The following is a 7,010-nucleotide window of genomic DNA, read 5'->3' on the forward strand; positions in this document are numbered from 1 at the left end:
GCTCCTCAAGAAGGATAAGAAGTTCATATGGACTGAAGACTGCGAACGGAGCTTCAATGGGTTAAAAACCAGACTGACATCGGCACCCATATTAACTCTTCCAGATATCTACCACAGTTTCGATGTTTACTGCGACGCCTCCAGAAAAGGACTGGGGTGCGTACTCATGCAAGATTGCAAAGTGGTGGCCTATGCATCTTGCCAACTGCGACAACATGAAGGAAAATTTCCTACTCATGATTTGGAATTGGCCGCGGTGGCGCACGCTTTAAAAATCTGGAGACATTATCTGATTGGAAAGAAGTGCCAGATATTCACCGACCATAAAAGTCTCAAGTATATATTCACTCAGCCCGACTTGAACCTTCGACAATGAAGATGGCTCGAGTTGGTTAAGGACTATGACCTCTGAATAAATTATCACCCGGACAAAGCTAATGTGGTGGCTGACGCCCTCAGCCGCAAACCAGCCCACCTCAATGCCCTAATGGATTATTTGCCTCCAGAGCTCTATGAAGAAATCATGCGGCTAAATCTGGTGATCACCGACGCCCGTCTTACCAATATATTGGAAGTTGCTCCTACTCTAGAAGAAGAAATCCGCAGAGATCAAGTGGATGATAAGGTGTTACGGATATACGTTCAGAAGTTGCACCAAGGGCATGCACCTGATTTCACTATGGATCAGCAAGGTTCGCTAAGGTTCCGAGGAAGACTTTGCGTACCCAACCAAGATGGTCTGAAGAAGAAAATATTGGCGGAAGCACATGAAGCACCATACTCAATTCATCCTGGTGGTACCAAGATGTATGAGGATCTTTGCCAGATATTTTGGTGCGATGGAATGAAGAAAGATATCGCATATTTTGTGGCCTGCTGCAATATCTGCAATAAGGTAAAGGTGGAACACCAAAAACCCGCCGGACTCCTCCAGCCTCTGCCGGTATCCCAATGGAAATGGGATGATATTTGCATGGATTTCATCACCGGATTACCAAGGTCTCATCGAGGAAACAACGCGATATGGGTCATAGCGGACACTCTAACCAAGGTGGCACACTTCCTACCTATCCGGACGACATAACGTGCAAATCAACTTGCACAGCTGTATGTATCAAGAATCATCAGTCTGCATGGAGTACCCAAGACTATCACCTCAGACAGGGGATCTCTATTCACATCCGCATTTTGGTCCCGACTTCATCAAGCCTTGGGGACCGCTCTGAAGTACAGCACGGCTTACCATCCTCAGACAGATGGACAGACTGAGCGAGTAAATCAAATACTCGAAGATATGCTCTGGGCGTGTACATTGGCCCAAGGGACGAAGTGGGAAGACTGTCTGCCCTATGCCGTGTATTCCTACTACAACAGTTTCCAGGCCAGCTTAAAGATGTCACCCTATGAAGCCCTGTATGGCCGGAAATGCCGCACCCCATTGAATTGGTCTCAAACCGGAGATAGCCATATTTTCAGGACTGATTTAATGCTCGAAGCAGAGAAGCAAGTCAAGGAAATCCGAGACAGACTGCAAGTGGCCAAATCCCGACAGAAGAGCTACTATGATGCCAAACATCACCAGATCAGCTTTGAACCCGGAGAACACGTATATCTCCGAGTCACCCCTATGAAAGGAGTCAAGAGGTTCCCGACCCGAGGAAAATTGGCACCCAGATATATCGGTCCATTCCCCATTATGGCCAGAGTCCGAACTGTTGCCTACCAGTTGGAATTGCCACCAGAATTGTCAGAAGTACACGACGTATTTCACATCTCACAGCTAAGAAGATGCATCTCGCCACCGGAGAAAAGGACTGATATGTCAGAGATAGAATTGGCTAAGGATTTGACTTATGAGGAAAAGCCAATCAGAATATTGGGTCAGACAGAAAGGGTCACTCGCAGCAAAGAGATAAGGTTTCACAAGGTTCAGTGGGAGCATCACACAGAAGAAGAAGGAACCTGGGAAAGAGAGGAATTTTTAAGGACTGCATACCCAGAATGGTTTTCCCAAGCAACGGAATCTCGAGGACGAGATTCATCCTAAGTGGGGGAGGTTTGTGACAGCCTGGATTTTGCCTTCTCTCTTTTTACCGGACTTGCCTTCTCTCTCTTTCCGGACTTGGTTTTCATCGTGGTTTTTGCCCTGATTTGATTTGGAGTTTTGGATCAATTCAAATGGACTTGTCACTTGGGCATATCCTTGGCTTTCACCCAAGTGACCTATCTACCTTATTCCTCCCACAAATTCCCAAAATAATAAAATGAATATTTTTCCTAAAAGGAAAATATTCATTTTTCTCTCTTAAGTTCATTTCAAAACTTTGTGCTCCAAAGCAACCTCAATTTTTCTTTCTCAGAAAAATCTGAGATAATTCCTAAATATTCTTAGAACCCTGGCGCACCTTCCAATGCAAAAATATTGCATCACTTTTTGTAATATTTTTGCTGTAGAAAATCTTTTCACTTCTGGACCAGAAATGCACTTTGTACAACAAGTACATTTTTCCTTGAGCTTTTAGCCTTGATCTTTCTTGAGCTTAAACACCCTCCTAAGAAACCCTAAACCCCAGGAGATCAGCCCTAATGGCCTTCTAGAAGGTGGCCAAACTTGGCGACTAAGTTTCTGTACAGAAACTTGTCAGCTAAGTGGAGTCACTTCTGGTCGACCTGGGCATGAGCCATCAACTCCCCTAGACTAAACACTGCACGGTCGAGAGCGTAGACAAGGTTTGGCTGCTCCTGGGTGTCGTGTTGACCATGCCAGCCTGGTGATCGCGCGTGGACACGGGGCCTGGCATGCGTCTCGACGCGCTCTGGTTGGCGCCTTGCGCTCTGTTTCGCGCGTGCACGTTCCAGCGCTCGCCGCCGACTGCCGCACCCCGCCACCAGCCTCGACCCATCACTAGTGACCGCACCCTGGCGCTCGCTTCCGCAGCGAGCACGGGTGCATCGCGTCCAAAATGGCACAGTGCGCGCGTGCGCTTGTCCACTTCTCCAACCGCCTCCTATGCTCGTCCGCGAGTATGGGCAAGCCCCTGAGTCGACGATGAGCCTTTGCCCCCTCGTGTTGGAGCTTCTCGCCGAGGTTCGCCACGTGTCCAGAGCGCTCCAGCGGCGACACGTTCCCCCCTCCGCTCCTGCTATATATAGCGCACCCCGCCTCCCTCGCTAGCCACGCACCACTCCACACCACCTCCACGAACACGTAGACGAGTTGAAGACCGGTCGGGCAGGCCTCTGGCCATCGCCCCGACCCGAGGACTCCGGCGATCCCCGCAGTCCAGTCGCCGCACTCTGGTGCCTCTCGAGCTCAAGCAACTGCTTGGGCGGGGCACTGGGGGTCTGCTGGTGCTGCCTGGACCCCGTGGAGCCTCGGAGCCGCCTCTCGCCGATGTCTTCTTCCTCTCCGGCGAATTCCCTCCGCCACCGAAGCTTGCGAGCTCAACTGCGACCTGCTCCAGCCACCTCTCGCCAAGCCACGGGTACGGGCAGGTGCGCCACGACCCCAGCTTCAATCCTATCCCTCCCGTTTAGCCCAAACCGCCTCGTCGCCGACGTGAGCTCCGGCGAAGCCCCGCCTCCCTCTGAACTCTCTCCCTCCTGCCGCGCGAGACCCACCTGTTGGTCTCACCACTCGCGCCCTAAGCGGTATGAGTGGAGGCGTATTTCCCTTTTACGCCTTCGACGTCACCCCCACCCCCCAGGAATTTCTGTTAATTCAAATTTATTCAGAAATTTGACCAAACTTTGACCAACCACCATTTCTAAACCACATGTCCAAATGAATTGATTCTTTTTGCATTGTCTTTGTTACAGAAAGCTCTAGCAGCACACCAAAAGGTGGATTTTCCCTTGTTGTCTAGAATTTCTGGTAATTTTCAGAATGTGTTTTGACATTTTTTTTGTGGTTTTAAAATATTTTCATAAGGAGGATCTTGCCTTGAAGCTAACCAGGAGGAGTGTGACCCTCCTCTGCACTAACGCAAGCCACAACATCATTTGGATGGTGTTATTTCAATATCTATGATTTTCTACTTGAATATGAGTCTTTATTTGCATTTAAAATTTGATAAATTATATGGTTAATTGCTAGTTGTTTTATGATGCTTGATATGCTTGTTTTAGCTTCTGGTTGAGTTCATAGACTTGTTTGGCTAATTAGAGTAAGATTTTGCACTAGATATTTTGATATGGAAAATTATGGTAGCTACTTGGCTAGTAATAGTTTTCAACTAAATGATGAACTTATAAAAATGTTGTTGGTAGATAAAAATGAGTTATAAGCAGAGAAGTTTCTGATCTTAGTAGTGCAACATAGTTATGTGGTTTGTTTTGATCCATGCTTAAGAGTTTCTTGCTCTGTGTGACGAGTAGTTACATGATTTCCGGTACGATGCCATGTTAGTAACAAAAAGTTTTCTGAAAATTAATACTTGATTAAGTTCAACCTGAATATGATGTTGATCACATCATGGTGCCACTGAATCAGGTTTTTAATTCAGTGCGACCACATTTACCTAATGGGAAGGTTTTGATTCGGTCCTTTGTCATGGCTCTCACCGGTGCCCCCCGCGAGGGAAGGTTATGGGCATGCATACCCTGGCCCGGTAGGCAGACATAACCTTGTGTGCTCATTTTGTTTTTATGGTACCTTGTCCCCGGTTGGGACCGTTTTGCCACGACGGTGGCCGTTGGTGTCTTTGGTAGACACGGGGCCACCCAAGACTTAGCCCTAAGAGGGAGATGGTCGGAGTGGCCGGGGAGAGTGCATGGCAAAGGGAGGGTTTCGTCGGAGTACTTTGGTCCACCCGAATGGTAGTGCGAGGCCGGGTATTCCGTAGAGTGGGTAAAGTGCGCTACCTCTGCAGAGTGTATTTAATCTATCGATAGCCGCGCCCTCGGTTATGGGCAAGACTCCGGAGTAAGTCACACCATGGATCAACTTTTATAATTAATCTTGCAAACTAGTAATTGTTGTGATGCATTGTTTCGTGGCGAACCTTGAACACTCGAGGTGTTCATGAGTGTTTGGTTTCAAGTGTGACCCCGGTATGGTCACCGTTTGGTTACGAGGTAACCGTCTGGTAAGCGAGTCCGTGTGACTCGGTGCGCTGTTTGGTTGCTTTGCATAGCTTTGCATTCATAGTAATTTCTTGCATTAATTTAACTTGATTAATTATCATGATATTGTCTGTCATCGTGCTTATGTTTGTTGTGAGCTTGCAAGTACATTCAATGTACTGACCTGGCGTGTCATGCCAGCTTTCAGGCAAGTCGATTCGCATCGGAGCGCATCTCGTGTCTAGGCCGTGTCCACGTCGGTGTCCCTGTGCCATGGAGTTCCGCTACGTCGTTCTTCCGCTGCCGCGTAGTTTCGTGTGATCGAGGCCCCAGCCATGTTCACTAAATAATGTACATACTGTCCAACACCACCGTGTGTGCCGCTTGGCCTCGAATCTCGATGTAATATCAGACCTTTGTACCACGCTAGCATCAATAAAGCGGTTATTTCTCTACCATGTTGTTGTGTATTGCCAGAAGACTCGATCTCTGGGCTGGCAATGCACGGTAAACCGGTCGCCCTGAGCCGGGGTGTCACAGATGAGGATGATCCAGTTGGCCTTCATGCCCGCCCAGTAGTGGCCGCGCATGAAGGACAGGTGGACGGGTAGTGGTAGCATGTCGAGGGGCACCATGGCAACCTCCGTAGGATCGTCAAGTCGGTGTCTGGGCCACTTGCGAGGATTGGGCATCAGCAAGCAGGGTGTCTTGAAAAGAGTCGGCCGGTTGCAGACGAGTAGATGGTACAAAGACACCGAGCATGCGGCGAGACGGACGGTGCTGAGTAGGTCCATACGATTACAGACCTGCTCCAAGGGAACATCGGGGAGGGAATTCCAATCACGGCTCTACGTGTCAGTCGTTTCTGCCATTGGGGTTTTTGGTGCCTGCGAGCCAGCGGGGAAGTGGATTCCAGCGGGCGAGCGAAGAAGCTTCTCCTGGTGTGGCCGAGCAGTGAGCGGGGGGATATGGTACGCGCAAGCTACCAAGGAAGATAGCGCGGGCGGGCGAGGAGTGAGCAGTGGGAAATGGTTTCCAACCGATGCTGGGGAAGAGAGGAGGAAGAAGAAGAGAGGAGGAAGAAGAGTGGAAGACGGGGAAGAAAGTGCATTAAATCTCAATTCTACTACTCCTACCAGGATATACCGTCCTTCTGAGTGTAAATAGTTACACCGATGACTATGTGGGCGGTTGCTACGTCTTGAGCTTGCGTTGGTTTTCCTTGAAGAGGAAAGGGTGATCCAGGACAGTAGCGTAAGTATTTCCCTCAGTTTTTGAGAACCAAGGTATCAATCCAGTAGGAGGCTCCTCAAAAGTCCCACGCACCTACACAAACAAACAAGAACTCGCAACCAACGCAATAAAGGGGTTGTCAATCCCATCACGGCCACTTGCAAAAGTGAGATCTGATAGATATATTATGATAAGATAATATTTTTGGTATTTTTGTGATATAGATTGGAAAAGTAAAAGATGCAAATAAAAGTAGATTGAAAGCTTATATGATAAAGGATACACCCGAGGGCCATAGGTTTCACTAGCGGCTTCTCTCAAGATAGCATAAGTATTACGGTGGGTGAACAAATTACTGTCGAGCAATTGATAGAAAAGCGAATAATTATGAGATTATCTAGGCATGATCATGTATATAGGCATCACGTCCGTGACAAGTAGACCGGAATGATTCTGCATCTACTACTATTACTCCACACATCGACCGCTATCCAGCATGCATCTAGAGTATTAAGTTCATAAAGAATAGAGTAACGCATTAAGAAAGATGACATGATGTAGAGAGATAAACTCATGCAATATGATATAAATCCCATCTTTTTATCCTCGATGGCAACAATACAATACGTGCCTTGCTGCCCCTGCTGTGACTGGGAAAGGACACCACAAGATTGAACCCAAAGCTAAGCACTTCTCCCATTGCAATAAAGATC

This window comes from Triticum aestivum, chromosome 5D, assembly GCF_018294505.1.
Source record: "Triticum aestivum cultivar Chinese Spring chromosome 5D, IWGSC CS RefSeq v2.1, whole genome shotgun sequence".
NCBI lineage: Eukaryota > Viridiplantae > Streptophyta > Magnoliopsida > Poales > Poaceae > Triticum > Triticum aestivum.